This window comes from Dioscorea cayenensis, chromosome 7 (assembly GCF_009730915.1).
Source record: "Dioscorea cayenensis subsp. rotundata cultivar TDr96_F1 chromosome 7, TDr96_F1_v2_PseudoChromosome.rev07_lg8_w22 25.fasta, whole genome shotgun sequence".
In the NCBI taxonomy this organism is placed as follows: Eukaryota; Viridiplantae; Streptophyta; class Magnoliopsida; order Dioscoreales; family Dioscoreaceae; genus Dioscorea; species Dioscorea cayenensis.
In genome coordinates this window covers 12310637-12327324 of record NC_052477.1, presented here as the reverse complement: position 1 = coordinate 12327324, position 16688 = coordinate 12310637, and the positions used below count along the sequence as shown (strand labels likewise).

The 16688-nt window shown below is 42.4% G+C and overlaps 1 non-coding gene across 1 annotated transcript; it reads right to left on the bottom strand.

Moving 5' to 3' along the window:
- Positions 1-2623: 2623 nt before the first annotated feature.
- On the bottom strand, positions 2624-2730 carry LOC120266134. Its single transcript, XR_005537977.1, has one exon. It is a non-coding gene; the product is annotated as a small nucleolar RNA R71 (small nucleolar RNA).
- Positions 2731-16688: the final 13958 nt, after the last annotated feature.

Here is a 16688-nt window from a genome sequence, read left to right as displayed (position 1 = left end):
CCTTTCCAAAGCGAACGCTAAGATGGCTTTAACACTTTCGAGATGGTAGCTCTTTCTACCGGGGTGGTAGCTTTCACACATCTCATGAGATAGTTCTTTCTCTCATTAGGGCTGATAAGTGCTTGTGCGATATGATTGTGAAGCATTCTTTCCTTATGTTAAGCATTATATTTCTCGGGTTTTTACACTAATATATGTGTTTTTATGTTACTTTTATCCAGGTAGGGTTGTGAGGTCGATTATGAAGGAAAGAAGCCAATGTGGATCATAATGCACTGATTTTGGAGGAAATCTTGCTAAGGTTAAAATGCAAAGACATAGGTCGGGTTTGAGATGCTAGAGTGTGTGCCAACCTCCTTTTATTTGAGTGAGCATAACCATTTGGAGGGGCACAAGGGCAGTCATACTCAAGCATTCTGACTTATGCATATAGAACAAGATCTCCACCAACTTTTCCATCATTTAAGAAACAAAGCGATCCACGACGTGAACGTGTGCCCGTTTGCGTTACCTCGATGAAAGTATGGATTCTGGAAGCATTCCAGGTCAGATACTGTAGCAGAGCACTGTAGCAACACCGTAGCAAAGTACTGTAATAGCACTATTCACAACTGGCCGAGAAAGCTGCAAAACAGAGAATCCACACCAGCGTGTGGAAAATCCACACGGACGTCCACAGGGGCGTGTGGATCCCCGATTCCAGCCCTATTTAAAGCCGATTCAGCCCCGATTTCACCATTCTTTTCTCCAACTTTTCCCCAACTTGAGAGAGGGTTTCGGCTAGGGTTTTGGAGAGGTTCTACGGCTCCGACATCATCATCTCTTTGGAAGATGGTTGATAGGGGAGCTTCCGTCGAGGCGTATCCTATACCGGATAAGGGGATCTTTGGACGACGAGTAGAGGACTTTCCACAAGACCATCGATACAACTATCGAGGGGGTTTTCTATGGATTGATTGCTTTTACATTCTATTTCTTTGATTATACTTAGCTCCATGGAGAGCTAATCGCCTAGTAGGTACTTGGGTATTTGTGAACCCTAGGATGTATTCGTTTCATTGAACCCCTTTATTGTGCTTTCAATTAATTGATGTTTATTGTGAGTTCCAATCTTGGAGACTTGATTGTATGAATACTCCCCTAGAGTGACACTAGGGTTGAGAGTTCTTCTTGGTAACTCTTATGAGTGAGTGACACACCACGAGTGTTAGACAAAGCTAGGTTGGAGAGGGTTGAGAGGGTAAGTCGAGAGGTATATGAGCGTCCCCTTTCCCCTGTGATGTGTTAGATTCTACCTCCGTTCCTCGAGTTCTTTGCGGCCACAATAGAGTGAATGGTCTAAGGGATGACCTTCACTGGGGCTTAGTTAGGGTGCAATGGAGTGAAGCTGTAAGTGATCTTAGTATCTAGGGTTTAATTGTGGTTAGGGACCTTCCACCTGGACCAAAGGGTTAGGTCTACAATTAGGAAGAGATTTATCACTTGGAATCGCTAGAACTTATTGCAATTATATGCGACTGCAAGTTTAAGAGGTTATTCAATCTCTCCTCCGGGACATGTATAGAGTTAGGCATAGTTGACCTTAGATTTGGGACTATGTAATTAAGGATTTCCACGACTCACTTGCATTGATTAGGAAGCATAATAAAAAGTTCTTGCACTTGAAATGATTGTCCTAGGTGGAGCAATATCCGGGTACCCCATCTTTATCAATTGTCTTACAGTCTCCTTTACTTGTGCTCTCTTACTTGTTGTTTTTTACTTTTGAGAATTGAATCATTGTCACACATATCACTATTCATCTTTCACATAGCTAAGAAGCGAATTAAGTGTTTTTATTCCCTACTCCTTGTGGATACGATATCCTCTCATCCAGGATTATTACTTCAACAAACTTGTACACTTGCGGGATATACGCAAGGGGACCTTGTCAAGGACATAACTAGTATCCGACTTTTGAGAGTAGCTTCATACATCATAGGTAGTAGCTCTTTCCACCCAACAAGAACTTAGCTATTTCATCATATATTCTATTTCATATCTTCTTATTCTATCATCGTTCTGATTTTTTTTTCTTTCTTTTTGGGTGCAGCTCCAGGTTATGACCCGAGGGAACCCCTCAATATTGATTGAAGGAGATCCCGAACTTGAACGCACACTTAGAAGAAAAGGGAAAGAGCCTGTGCAAGAATAGTCTAATCTAGCTGATTTGGAAGTAGAAGAATCTGAAAACATGGCAGAACAGAATGAGCAACAGCAGACATTATCCGATTATGCCAGACCTTCAGTGTTGGGGACACAATCGAGTATTGTGCGTCCCCCAATTACAGCTCAGAACTTCGAGATGAAGCCCGCATTCATCCACATGTTACAGCAATCCGCCCAGTTCAATGGTTTGGCCGATGAGGATCCAAACAGTCATATAGAGAGTTTTCTTCAGGTGTGTGATATGCTGAAGATAAACGGGGTGACAGATGATGCCATCAAGTTGCGAGCCTTCCCATTTTCCCTAAAGGGGAGAGCGAATCAGTGGCTACACTCATTACCTAGAGCATCGATTACCACATTGGAGGAGATGGTAGAAGCTTTTCTTGCCCGTTATTTCCCTCCCGGAAAATCCGTGAAGCTTAGGAATGAGATCTCATCCTTTGTTCAGTTGGAATTGGAGTCTCTATTTGAGACATGGGAAAGGTTCAAGGAGCTCTTGAGAAAGTGCCCACAACACGGATTTCCAGAGTGGATGATTGTTCTGACCTTTTACAACGGTTTGAACCCGAGTACAAGGCAACTCTTGGATGCTGCATCAGGAGGTACCTTAGGTAGTAAGACCCCCGATGAGGCCCGTCAGTTAATTGAAGAAATGGGGTTAAACAGCTACCAATGGAATGCTAGGGGGAAGAAAAAGGTGGCCGGTCTCCATGAGATAGATGCAGTAACTTCATTGGTGGCTCAAGTGGAAAATTTGAGTAAGAAGTTAGATCTACTAACTTTAAATAGAGTAGCGGCTGTGACAAATTGCAACTGGTGTGGTGGTGGACATGCTCCCTCCGATTGCCCGATCTCTATTGGTGATGTATCTTCGGTTGAGAACGTCGATTTTGTAGGTAATGACTTGAGACCTCAAGGAAACCCATATAGTAATACCTACAATCCGGGTTGGAAGAATCATCCAAATTTCTCATGGAGCAATCAGGGTCCACCAAAGGCCATGGGGCCACCGGGTTTCCAACCACAACAATAAACTCCGCATGTGGAAAACAGAGTTTCAGGTTTGGAAACCTGAATGAATGATTTGGAGAAGGCCTTGACTAGATTTGTGCAATCTGCAAATACAAGGTACACATGTCCCCAATGTACACATGCAAGCTCATTCATAATGTAAATCAATTAAATTTAGATATGAGAGAAGCAATCAAAACAATACTCCGCTGACTCCTAGTGTTGCATTTGATGGAGCTATGTCCATGGGAGTGTTGTTCTAACGGGTTGTAAAGCTCACTCGGCCAAGTGGCGAAACACCTTGGCCGTGCCCATGACAAAGTCTCAATTCCCATGATGACAAGACCATCTACACGCATACACGAGGGGGTTCAGTGAAGCTCAATAAAAATAAAACAACTCGAGTATATAAAAGATGAAGCAATAAATACAACTCGAGACAGTGAAATAAAAGATAAGCTCAGAAGGAGAATCCTTTCTGAGTGTACAAGTACAAAATAAAATGCGGAAGTAAAAGAAAGGAAAAGTAAAATAAAATATAAAGTCAAGTGTCGATGTCATCCTCTGGCTCTTCTGCTGATGAAGTACATTGTGGGTTAACTGGTGCTGGAATAGGGGATGAAGGTGCTAGAGATGCCGAGGGCGCCTGAGGAGTCCTCGACCGCAGGACAAATGATGAGCCGACGTCTCGCTTTAAGATCTGTTGTAATGTGTCGAAACATGCTATAAACTCCGTATACTGTGTGGCCTGCGCAGCCCTAATATCAGCAATCTCCGCTCTCACCTCTGCTACCTCTGTCCGTATCATCCCCATAGCACTCTCGAGCCTCTCAAAATGATCATGGGCTCGAGATGGTGAAAACATGCACACAGGGGGTGGGTCCTCTGTCACCGGAGACGCCTCGGTCTCCATAGGTGCTGACTGAGGCTTAGGGGCAGGCTGGGAAGCTTCGGCATCATCACCCTCCTCCTCGGCTATTTCCAGGGTCGGTAGAACCAGAGCATAAACCCCCGTGCGAACCTTGTGAGCCATGCCCATCAATCTCATTGTCTCCAGGCTCAGAAGCACAGGTATAATAATCTTCTCAGCCCAGCGAATCATGCCCAAGAGACTCATGCCCAGAACTAGTCTCGTAATGTAAGGGCCCGAGAAGATCGCTGCCAATCTAGCATAGTGGCCCTGATGTCGAATGTACTCAGCGACGATGTGCCCTAGATGGATTGGTATGCGTTGCATCATCGAATATAAGTATAGAAGCTCCCCGCCGCCGTAACGCCAGCAGCTATCACCATGGCCATTCACTGACCTGCTCATGATGGCATGTAGATAGCAGTACGCAGGTCGAGAAAGGCACGTGGCCTTGGACATCCTCGGCTCATACTAGCCCTGACCATATAATGCTCTGTACGCTCTCTATGGGGTCAGGGGTCCAGGATAATCGATCGGTAACTGAGAGTACTCCTCAATATCTATAAATGTCTCCTTGTACAAGCCGAGCTGAATTGAAAACTGAGTGATACTCAGACTATAGTGATGTCCAAGGGCTCTGAACTGAACAGTTTCTAGGTCACCGAATCTCGTATAGGATCTGTCGAACTCAAATGACGACAGAACCTCCAGTGTAAGCTCCCGGATAGCTGGCTCTCTAATTGACAACAACTGCCTCCAACCACCCATCGATACAAGATCCTCAACCTCATCTTCGAACTCGTCTCCCTCGTCAGAATCTCTCAAGATGCTCGTGTTCAAGAACGAGTCTCAGACGAATCAAGTCTCGACAAACGCCGAACCTAGCCTCGGTGCCTCGTGGATGGTGAATCTCATGCTCTAAGACTAAGGAGATGACTCACGCGTAGAGGTGTCAATTCGGGCCGGCGGGGCGGGCCGGCCCGCGGTCCGCCAAAACCCACCATTTGGCGGGGTGGGGCGGGCCGGCCCTCCATTTTGGCGGGCCGGCCAAATGCCAACCCAACCCTCGACCCATTTTGTCAGGGTGGGCGGGCCGCCCGCCAAAAAAATATAAAAAATTTAAAAAAATTTAAAAAATAATTATATTTCATAGTTCTCACATATTTATTTATATTTTTGACATAATCTTGCCACAATACACAAAAATATTAACAAAATCCAAAAAACTAATCGCAAAAGAAAAACGTCAATTACTATTAAAAATCATCAATCCATCAATATTACATTGATCCTATTAAATTTGTAAAGTTTAACAAAATTTAAAAAATCAAAATGTTAAAAAAATCAATATCCTTCGCATAGAAAACCCTTTAGAAACATGTATTTATCTTTTCTAACTTTGTAATTAATTTAATAATTTTTTATTTTTAAAATATAATTTTTAAATTAAGGGTGGCGGGCTAGCCCGCCGTAACCCGCGGCCCGCCCCGCCCCTACCCGCGGCCCAAGCAGGTTGGCCCGTTTTGACCCGCTCCAAACGGGTCAATATAATGCCAACCCAACCCGCGGCTTGGCCCAAATTGACAGCTCTACTAGTCACGCGGCCGCTTATCAGCTTGCTTCTTTGACCGAGGTGCCATAATCTACAAAAATTGAAAGAAAATCGATCAAACAAGTTAAGTAACATAACTATAGAAATCCACACGGGAGTGAACAAATGCACGGCCACGCCTCAAACTCCACAAATGCACCATTATAACTCTTCTACTTTATTCTAAATATAGATTAATATTCTAATTGAAGAAATGAAGCATTATTGACTAGTTTCATTGACGAAAATCATGAATTTGCGAAGGAAATCAAAGATAGGGCTTACCGTTGATTTGGGATGAGAAAGCTTTGAAAACAGCCGGAAAACCAAGAAAAATCTTTCCAAGTTGGAGATACGAGGTCGGGAAACAATATATGAGTGCTCTCAGACAAATGAAGGATATGGGGGTGAAGAGAAATGATAATCCTTTTAAAAGGACTCGCGCCTCTTGGCCTTTTGTACATCCGCAAGAGCATGTGAAAATTACCCACGCCCGTGTGTCTCCACAAGAAAGGCTCACAGGGACAGATGCGTGCCCCTGTGCTGTCTCGGGAAAACACTCACTATCCCTAAATGCTCTAACACGGGCATGCAGAAAATACCCACGCCCGTGCGTCCATCCCACAGGGGCAGCCGCAAGCCCCTGTGGTTGCTCTGGACATCCGAGAAAAATATGCTAAGTGTTTCGCACGCCCGTGCGAAAATTCCGCACGGGCATGGACATTCACAGGCCCAACTCACAGGGGCAAGCACACGCCCGTGTGTCTTCTCGGGATGGAGAGAGCTCCTCTGCAGAGATTCGCACGGGTGTGCGAAAATTACCCACACCCCTGCGATTTTCAAAAGGTTGACCACAGGGGCGAGTCCACGCCCCTATGTGCTTTCGGGATAATCCGCCAATATTTGCAGAAATTCACACGCCGTGCGGAAATTACCCACGGGCGTGCGAGAATTGCATGGTCATTCACAGGGGCGAGTCCACGCCCCTATGCCTTCTCTGGATGAGCTCGTAATGCAAATTTACGGGCGTGCAGAAATTCCACACGCCCGTGTGTTTTCTCTAGATGCCTTAAAAAATTCTACAGGCTCTACAGAAAATTCCTGAACATGTTTACACACTCAGAGCCTACCCTAGTATGCAAATTTTACCAGTGAAAAACATGAGAAATAGTTCAAACGACCCAACTTCGCCAAATCCACTTGAAAACACATGATGACAATTCAAAACCCACAATAAAATCACAGCACAAGTATATAAAAATCAAGACACCAACACTCAACACTTTATTCATGCACACACTAAACTACTAAACTACGAAAACAGTAAACACTTGGGTTGCCTCCCAAGAAGCGTTTTTTTAATGTCACTAAGCTTGACGTACCTTGTCTTACCTCACAGGGGCTCATAGATGAAAGTTGCCCTCTTAACCATGGCTTAGAAGAATGATGAGTGATAAGTGTCTAAATGTACGTATTTGAGTGTATGTATTTGTTACCTCTAGCATGTATTTTCATTAGAATTGATGCCCGTTTTGCTCTTAATCGTGTGTTATTTGCTTTGCAGGGCACGGGAACACCATGGATGACACGAGGATATGATTCGGGTGAAAAAGAGAAGAAAACCAGTGCGCTAGATCTGTAGGGTATTCAATGCAAAGCAGTACTCGTGAGGGTATTTCATCGTAGCATGCCACGGTAGCACATGGAGAGTTTCAAGTCAGGATTTGGATCATAGCATACGGCTCAATGTCGCCCTTGATGATAGAGCCCGGATGATCACCGTAGCTATAATAAAAAGATATTTACTTGATGGAGTTTGCCTACCCCAAATAGTGTCAATGTTGAGCTCCATAGCGAGTGGTATAGCACTCAGGATAGAGGTCATAGGGAGTGGTATAGCACTTGGTATAGCACTCAGGATGGGGGCCATAGGGAGTGGTATAGCACTAGGGATGGAGACCATCAATGGGGTATGATGAGTGATATATAGAGGGATTTTTGGAGAAAGATTAGGGATTTTTTTGGCTGGACTTCTTGGAGACTCTAGGGTAGACTTTTGAAGGTTTTTTGGCGTACCATCACTTGGAGGAAGGGGAGAAACAAAGACACCATTCTTTGGGAGAGTTTGGCTTGAAGCTTGGGAAGATCAAGAGCTTGAACTTAAAGGGGAAGCCTAATCATCAAAGGAGGAGACGCATTCGGCATCTCTAGGGCTAGAAGAAGCATCATTCGGCCGGAATTCTCTCTCCTCTTTATCATTCGGACTAGGGAGTGTCATTTATGCATTTACTTCTTGCTTTTGTTGTGTTTGAGATACTTATTTGTATGATGGCACACTAGACCCCCAAGGTCGCCGGATGTAGGTGAACCTTCGGGTGTTCATCTTGTATTTTGGATACTACATTTATATTTGATATGCATTGGTGTGATTTATGATTTGGCTCATTGTGTTTCATGCCTAGAACTATTATGTGGAGAAATCCTTAGTTCTTGTTTGAGTTGTACATGTAGACGTGACCTACTCACGTGTACTAGATCGTTATTGAGCTAATAGGGTTATTTGTTGACCAACATGCCGAGAAATTGGGTGTAGGTAGCCCCTCCGAACCATGAGGATAAACTTAGGTTAAGTGTGTCCTTGTTGCGTGATCTCCATTCACTTAATGCAATCGTAGGTCTAAATCACCCGTGCCATGTATTTTCATGCATCCTTATATCTTGATGACCCCTCTTGGGAATCCTCATCCCTAGGCCTATTCTTATCATCATTGCTCTTGTGATTTTCTTGCTTGACTTGGAGTTGTTACACTTGTGTTTTATTTACAATCTTGCTTGTATTAGATTAGTTTACCATGCTTGAATTGTAAGGTTAGAAAGTGAGTGATGGAGGAGTAATAGGAGCTCCTTAACCCCGTAGAATACGATCCTTGGGCTTTTGCTCAAGGTATTACTTGGCGACCCCGTACACTTACCGGTAATCAATCAAGTTTTTGGCGCCATTGCCGGGGAACATTAAGGAATTCTAGGAAACTTCTAGCTTATTGCTCTAACCATTTTTTCTTTTCTTTTATTTCTTCCTTTCATTTGTCTTATTTTTTCTTGAGCTTAACTTTCTTTATCTTTCTTGGCTTTGAAAACTACTGTGCATGACACGAGCAAATCGATCAAATTTAGTTGCACAAGACAGCGAAATTGAGAGAGGTTCATTATAGCATATTTGGGCTTTACACAAGGGCATGAGCGGGCTATGGTTGATATCTGGAATGATTGGGTACCACCTATACATCATTTATTCCACATACAGGACAGTACAATATGTAGATTCAAACCATGGGAAGGCTCCATTATAGTAGCTAAAGACAATATTTGGAAAGCCATGCTTACAGACTTCATGAATTATGGAAGAGTTCCAACGAAAGAAGAAGTCAGTATTCCTACTTATCTAACTACACTGGACATAGCAAAACTGCAAGCATATCAGTCAATTCCGGTACACGAACCTAGCAGAGATCAGGGGGAAAACACTAAGGAGATTGTGCAACCTGTGTATGGCATCAATGAGAGTTCCGATGAAAGCTCAGTATTTGCAGAAGAAGATGAACTAGAACATAGTGATGTACTACTGAATAAAAATCTGCGACTGTCAACTGAGGAAGCACCTGAACTGGAATTGAAAAAGTTGCCTGAGCACCTCGAATATACATTTCTTGGCGAAGGAACTCAACTTCCTGTAATCATTGATTCAAACCTTACGGTCGAACAAAAGCAAGATTTGGTGAATGTCTTAAAAAAACAGAAGAATGCAATTGCTTGGAAGATAGCTGACATTAAGGGGATAAGTCCCTCATTTTGCACTCACAAAATTTTGGTGGAGGATGATCATAAACCGTCAGCTCTACCACAAAGAAGACTGAATCCAAACATGAAGGAGGTAGTAAAGGCTGAAGTCATCAAACTTCTTGATGCAGGCATTATTTATCCAATTTCTGACAGTGAGTGGGTGAGCCCAGTGCAAGTAGTACCTAAAAAGGGGGGGATGACTGTGATCACTAATGAAAAGAATGAGTTAATACCTACTCGAATAATCACAGGGTGGCGTGTCTACATTGACTACAGGAAATTGAATGATGCTACCCGAAAGGATCATTTCCCGCTACCATTTATCGATCAGATGCTTGAGAGGCTTGCTGGGCATTCATACTACTACTTCCTGGATGGTTTTTTAGGGTATTTCCATATTCCCATTGCGCCAGAAGATAAAGAAAAAACCACATTTACATGCCCTTATGGAACATTTGTGTACCGCCGCATGCCTTTCGGCCTTTGTAATGCCCCAGCCACTTTTCAGAGATGCATGTTGGCGATTTTCAAAGATATGGTGGAAGACTTCATGGAGGTGTTCATGGACGATTTCTCTGTATTTGGTGACTCCTTTGTGCTATGCCTCAAGAATCTAGAACGTGTTCTTGTTCGGTGCGAGGAAACCAACCTCGTACTAAGTTGGGAAAAATGTCACTTCATGGTTCAAGAAGGGATTGTTCCTGGGTCACAGAATTTCAAAAGAAGGAATCGAGGTAGATAAAGCAAAGATCTCCGTAATAGAGAAGCTACCTCCTCCGACCTCAATTAAAGCCATCAGGAGTTTTCTGGGACATGCAGGTTTTATAGAAGATTCATCAGGGACTTTGCCAAAATCTCTAGACCCTTAACGAAGTTATTTAAAAAAGATGTACCGTTCAAGTTTGATGATTAGTGCATGAAAGCTTTTACCACCCTTAAGGAGAAGCTAACCCAAGCACCCATAATGATAGCTCTAGACTGGGATTCCCCCTTTGAATTGATGTGTGATGCAAGTGATTTTGCGGTGGGTGCAGTCCTTGGGCAACGAAAAGACAAGCACTTTCATCCCATATATTTTGCAAGCAAAACGTTAACAGATGCTCAAGAGAATTACACCACAACAGAAAAGGAGTTGCTCACCGTGGTCTTTGCATTTGATAAATTCCAATCTTATCTAGTTCTTTCCAAGGTGGTGGTTTATACTGATCATTCAGCTTTGCGGTACCTACTAAGTAAGTCAGATGCAAAACCACGTTTGATTAGATGGGTCCTTTTGCTTTAGGAGTTTGACCTTGAAATCAAGGATAAGAGAGGAGCGGAGAATCTTGCGGTGGATCATTAATCCCGTTTGGAGAATCCTAGTCTCGAAACTTTGAGAGAAAGAGAGATATCAATGATTCATTTCCTGAAGAGCACTTGTATAATATTCAAGTCGTGGAAGAGTCCGAGCCACCTTTGGTTTGTCGATTTTTGCCAACTACTTAGTTGGGGGTGTCATCCCAAAATGGTTCACGCATCAACAACGGAAGAAATTTTTGGACCTCAAGCACTACTTGTGGGAGGACCCCTACCTTTTTAGAATTTGTTCGCACTCAGTCGCTCGAAGATGTGTATCGCAGTCCCGAGGGTCTAAGTATCTTGAAACATCGCCTATTCAGACCGACTAGGGGCCATTACAATGCAAATCGGACCGCAAAGAAGATTCTTGATTCAGGTTTCTATTGGCCGACATTGTTTCAAGACACCCAAAAGTTCATACAATCATGCGATAGATGCTCGAGGGTAGGTAATATTTCTCACGAGATGAGATGCCCCTGATTGGAATCAAGCTTGTGAAATTTTTCGACGGTGGGGGATTGACTTCATGGGGCCATTCCCAAGCTCACATGGTTGTAAGTTCATTCTCGTGGCAGTCGATTACATGTCTAAATGGGTGGATGGTCAATCCCTACCAACAAGAGACGCCAGGGCAGTGGTAAAATTCTTTAAGAAGCTTTTCTCCTAGTTTGGAACACCACGAGCAATCATTAGCGATCGAGGCACTCACTTTTGCATTGCTCAGTTTGCAAAAATTCTAAAGCGCTACAATGTCTACCACAAACTTGCAACACCATATCATCAACAAATTAGCAGGCAAGTGGAAGTTTCCAACGGGGATTTAAAAAGAATTTTGGAGAAAAAAATGTTGCTCGTAATAGACGAGACTGGTAGAACACTCTAGATGACGCCTGCGGGCTTACAGAACATCATATAAGACTCCTATTGGGACCACCCAGTATAGATTAGTCTATGGAAAAGCTGTCACCCTACCAGAGAACTTGAGCACAAAGCTTATTGGGCTATTAAATTTCTGAATTTTGATTGCACTCTTGTAGGTGAGAAGAGGAAACTTCAATTAAATGAATTGGATGAATGGTGCGCCACGGCATACGAAAATTCCAAACTTTACAAAGAAAGAGTGAAGGAGTACCACAATAAGCATATCAAGCATCCTAAACAATTCCGAGTAGGGGATCAAGTGTTAGTATTCAACTCGAGGCTAAAGCTATTCCCCGGGAAGCTCAAGTCACGGTGGTCAGGTCCATATACGGTCACTCAAGTTTCCCCACAAGGACCAGTCGAGGTAACTCACCATGAAAAAGGTACGTTTAAGGTGAATGGCCAAAGGTTGAAGCTCTATTTTAACACCAACAATTCAATGATGACCGGGGGAAATTTCAAACTATTCGAGCCCCCATGAGGTAAGTAACAAGGTACGTCAAGCTCGTGACGTTAAACAAGCGCTTCTTGGGAGGTAACCCAAGCATTCGGGGGTTTATTTTCATGTTTGTGGATTCTTTGTGTTCATGTTCTTGTTATTTTTCATATTTTCTTAGAGTTGTTAATTTGAATAAGTCCATGCTCTCATTATTTTGTTTATCATGATCATTGTCCATGTAGTTGTTCACTTGATTTTATGGTGGAGTTGCACTTGTTTGGCCTATCATTTTATGTGTTAGATCATAAATTTGAGCCATTCTTTCATGGTGGAGATGATTTTAGAACCTTTTGTAACCATGGCCATGTGTTTGGAGAAGCAAAGAAGTCTTTAAACCAAGTTTTTAGGGTCTCACGGCCTCTATGGGCAGCTCATAGAGGCCGCGAGAAAATTCCAGAAGCTTTTCACTACTCCTCGCGGGCTCTATGAGGAGCATAGAGACCATCAAGAAAATTCCGAAACTTTTCACTACTCCTCTCGGGCTCTATGAGCACCTCATAGAGACCGTGAAGACCCTTTTTCTTCATGAGAACCTTGTCAACTTGTCTCTCTCCTCATTCTTCTTCTTCTCTAACCGTGACCTAGCCTCCATGATCTACCCTCTCCATGGTCGGATCTCACTAAAATACCACTCTAAATCATCTCCACATCTCCTTGGGAAGTAGATCTAGTGTTCTTCTTCAAGCTCCACTCTAGTGCTCTCTCCTTGTTGGTATGAAGCTTATTGTGAATGAAAAATTTTTCTTTTCTTTTTCTTCTTGCTTTCTTGAGTTTTTGTGTGGATTGTTTCAAGCTTTTAGCTTGTATTTTGTGGTATGAACATCATGTATTTGATTGATCTCGAATTTATGTACAAAATTTTTCAAATTCATGATATTGGGGAAACTCTTGCAAATTGAATAGTATCCATACGGGCTCCTATTCACCCCATTTTCTTCATGTTTCATCACTTTTCATGCCACATGATACACTCCTTGGATTCCTTTCATTCTTATTTGAATTTTTATTGATGTAGGAATGCCACAAGTCAAGGAACTTGCCTCCAAACGTCTAAGAAACACAATGCCAACCCCGAAGAACCCCACTTTAAGCATGCTCATCATAAGGCGGAGGTGGAGTTTTCAAGACCAAACTATGTGGCACACTTCATCACATAGATTGGGGTATTTTTGGAGACATTTGGGATGGATGAACAATTCAAGGAATTACTTACATGGGTTTTGGTGAATCTATTCTCAATTGATGATCATACCTTTTACCAATTTACTTTGGAGGTTTTGATCAGTTTTGAAGCACACCATGACAACCACATCTTCGACATCTTGTGATGACTACTTGGACATTTGAGAATAGACATTTTCTTTATTTCTTTAGTTTGTTGTTTTGCTTTACTCTTTGCAAGTGTGTTTGCTTGATTTCAATAAGTTGGTGAGGGGATGCCCTACCAACCTTGTGTAGAACTCTACTACTCTTTATCTAGTATTTTTTGTTTGTTGACTACTCCCTATTATGTATTCTTGCAATCTTAATTTTTTGTTTTGGATTGATGATGCCCTCTATGCCTTGCGAGGGCATTAAGGGAGTTTGGTGAGCCTCCCACATTCCATGGAGGTCGGACTCGACATGAAACGCTTGTGACACCTTTGGTTCGGGTCACTCCCTCACCGTGTGCACAAGATTAACCGGAAGTTTGTTCCACCCTCCTCCATCAAGCTTTTCATTGCATATATTACCATGCTTTTATGATTAGTGCTACATTGGGGACAATGTACATCATGAGGGTGGGGATGGGTGTATTTTATGATCTAGGTTATTATTTGCATGCTAGTTTACCCATGATGGCTTTGTTCATTATTGTAAGACTCTTATAGCATGGATTAATGATTGATTTGAGTTACATATTTGTTCTTGTACTCTATTGAATCATGTTTCACCTCTAGTATTATCTTGTGCACTGGATCTTGTGTTGATGCCCTGGGAATAGCCAACATGACTACTCTATCTCTCTTGATTGCTTAACATAATCAACTTTGAGTACTTGGTCTTAGAATTCTAAGTTCTTTCTTTCAATGAACTCTTAAGAACTTCCGAGTCTTGTTGAGCTAGCCCTAGTTTTGTGGCTTATAGTGTAGTCTGAAGGAGTGATCTAGGGTGATTGTGAAAAAAAAATGAAAATGAAAATGAAAGAAAAATGAAAAAGTGAAAAGAGTAAAAAGAAAAATGAGTCTATGTCAGTATTCCTCTGCTAATGAAGCATAAATGCGTCTATGTAGACTATAATCGAGTAGTTGGGTGGCTCTTGTGCCTAACCAGCATGTGCACCCTCCAGAAAGATTTTTAGTGCAGTCTATGTTAGTCGGACTCGAAAAAGAAAGAAAATAAAATGGAATGAAAATAAAACCCTAGTGATCTTTTGGCTACCTACTAGAGGTTTTGAGAAGAATAGGGAATTAGTTCGAGTTTAAGACTCTGGAAGGATCTTTACTTGTTCATTGAAGTAGCGCTTAGCATTTTAGGACTGTAGTACTCTTTTGCAAGTGGAGTGATTAGCATCTAGAGTCGTACTCATTGAGTCGACGGGCTAGACCAAGTCGGGGTAGATGAAATACAAGGTTCACACACACAGCATGTGATATTATACAAGGTGAGCATGTGATCTTTTCACAGTTTTGCATGCGTGTAACTCATCATCTAGTTATCATTTTTCCAGTGCTTCCGAGTCTTGTATTTATTTGAGCTCGAAGGTGGTACACTTAGCCACTTATCATTATCTTTGTTTTTTCATGATGTGTTCGCTTCAGGGACAAGCAAATGCTTAGGTGTGGGGATATTTGATAAGTGTCTAAATGTACGTATTTGAGTGTATGTATTTGTTACCTCTAGCATGTATTTTTCATTAGAATTGATGCATGTTTTTGTGCTTAATCGATGTGTTATTTGCTTTCAGAACGCAGAACACCATGGATGACACGAGGATATGATTTAGGTGAAAAAGAAAAGAAAACCAGGGCGCGGTATTGTAGGGTATTCAACGCAGCGAGCAATCGTGAGTTGGAAAGTACTCGTAGCAAGATTTCATCTAGACATGTCCCTATAGCACCGGAGAGTTTCAAGTCGATTTGGATCAGTGGCATACTGACCCTCAATGCTGCCCTGAAGATAGAGCCCGGATGATCACTCGTAGCTATAATAGAAGATATTTACTTGATGGAGTTTGCCTACCCCAAATAGTGTCAATGTTGAGCTCCATAGCGAGTGGTATAGCACTCAAGATCGAGGCCATAGGGAGTGGTATAGCACTTGGTATAACACTCAGGATGGGGGCCATAGGGAGTGGTATAGCACTCGAGATGGAGGCCATCAAGGGGGTATGATGAGTGGTATATAGAGGGATTTTTGGAGAAAGATTGGGGATTTTTGGTCGGACTTTTGGAGACTCTAGGGTAGACTTTTCGAAGGTTTTTTAGCACCATCACTTGAGGAAGGGAGAAACGAAGACACTATTCTTTGGGAGAGTTTGGCTTGAAGCTTGGGAAGATCAAGAGCTTGAACTTAAAGTGGAAGTCTCATCATCAAAGGAGGAGGAAGCATTCGAGCATCTCTAGGGCTAGAAGAAGCATCATTCGCCGGAATTCTCTATCCTCTTCATCATTCGGACTAGCGAGTGTCATTTATGCATTTACTTTGCTTTTTGTTGTGTTTGAGATACTTATTTGTATGATGGCACAATAGACCCCCAAGGTCACTTGAATGTAGGTGAACCTTCGGGGTTCATCTTGTATTTTGGAAGCTACATTTATATTTGATATGCATTAGTGGATTTATGATTTGGCTCATTGTGTTTCATGCCTCAGAACTATTATGTGGAGAAATCCTTAGTTCTTGCTTTGAGTTGTACATGTAGATGTGACCTACCGCGTGTACTAGATCACATTAATGAGCTAATAGGGGTATTTGTTGACCAACATGCCGAGAAATTGGGTGGTGGTAGCCCCTCCCGAACCATGAGGATAAACTTAGGTTAAGTGTGTCCTTGTTGCATGATCTCCATTCACTTAATGCAATCGTAGGAATGTGACTCAAGGAGAGATCCTTGTCATCATTTGTACTGATTAGGGTTTAGCCACGAGAAATTGGGGTTGAACTATCGTTGAGGTCCGCCGGGTCTAAATCACCCGTGCTATGTATTTTCACGCATCCTTATATCTTGATGACCCCTCTTGGGAATCCTCATCCCCTAGGCCTATTCTTATCATCATTGCTCTTTGTGATTTTTCTTGCTTGACTTGGAGTTGTTACACTTGTGTTTTTATTTACAATCTTGCTTGTATTAGATTAGTATACCATGCTTGAAATTGTAAGGTTAGAAA